This window comes from Callithrix jacchus, chromosome 16, assembly GCF_049354715.1.
Source record: "Callithrix jacchus isolate 240 chromosome 16, calJac240_pri, whole genome shotgun sequence".
In the NCBI taxonomy this organism is placed as follows: Eukaryota; Metazoa; Chordata; class Mammalia; order Primates; family Cebidae; genus Callithrix; species Callithrix jacchus.
Window position 1 is genome coordinate 36,596,619 of NC_133517.1, and position 1,006 is coordinate 36,597,624.

Here is a 1,006-nt window from a genome sequence, read left to right on the forward strand (position 1 = left end):
TTTCTTTTAGCACTTATTTATTTTTATTATACTTTACGTTCTGGGATACATGTGCAGAATGTGCAGGTTTGTTACAAAGGTAAACATGTGCACGGTGGTTTGCTGCATCCATCAATCTGTCATCTACATTAGGTATTTCTCCTAATGCTATCCCTCCCCTAGCCCCTCACCCGCCCCCACCACTGACAGGTGGTGGTTCAGCACTTTAAATATGTCATGCCACTTTCTTATTTTTATTATTATTATTATGCTTTAAGTTCTGGGATACATGTGCAGAACATGTAGGTTTGTTACATAGTTATACATGTGCCATGGTGGTTTGCTGCATCCATCACCCCATCATCTACATTAGGTATTTCTCCTAATGCTATCCCTCCCCTAGCCCCCCATTCCCCAACAGGCCCCGGTATGTGATGTTCCCATTCCTGTGTCCATGAGTTCTCATTGTTCAACTCCCACTTTGAGTGAGAACATGCAGTGTTTGGTTTTCTGTTCTTTTGTTAGTTTGCCGAAAATGATGGTTTTCAGCATCATCCATGTTCCTGCAAAGGACATGAACACATCCTTTTTTTATGGCTGCATAGTCTTCTATGGTGTATATGTGCCACATTTTCTTTAAAAAATGATGGTTAGATGCCGCAATATAGGTGGCAATGCCTTAACAATATGTGTGTCGTCAGGCCTGATGGCCTCTTCCATTCTTGTCAAGGTGAGTGCTAAACTTCTCTTCTTTTATACAACACTGTCACGCCTCTTTCTCCTAGCCTATTAGATTTCCACAGCAAGCTTTTGTTTGCTTCCAGAGGTTTTGGAACTTCATTGGATGTTGTTTCTTTTTAACACTGCTTTTAGGATCCCCCCCCTCCCTTTTTTTTTTTTTTTTTGAGACAGAGTTTCGCTGTTGTTACCCAGGCTGGAGTGCAATGGCACAATCTCAACTCACCACAACCTCCACCTTCTGGGTTCAAGCAATTCTCCTGCCTCAGCCTCCCGAGTAGCTGGGACT

The 1,006-nt window shown here is 42.5% G+C and overlaps 1 non-coding gene across 1 annotated transcript; it reads right to left on the minus strand.

Annotated features, from left to right (window-relative positions):
* Window positions 1-617: 617 nt before the first annotated feature.
* LOC118148706 (U6atac minor spliceosomal RNA) lies at window positions 618-743 on the minus strand. Its single transcript, XR_004735622.1, has one exon. It is a non-coding gene; the product is annotated as a U6atac minor spliceosomal RNA (small nuclear RNA).
* Between the last annotated feature and the right edge of the window lie 263 nt (window positions 744-1,006).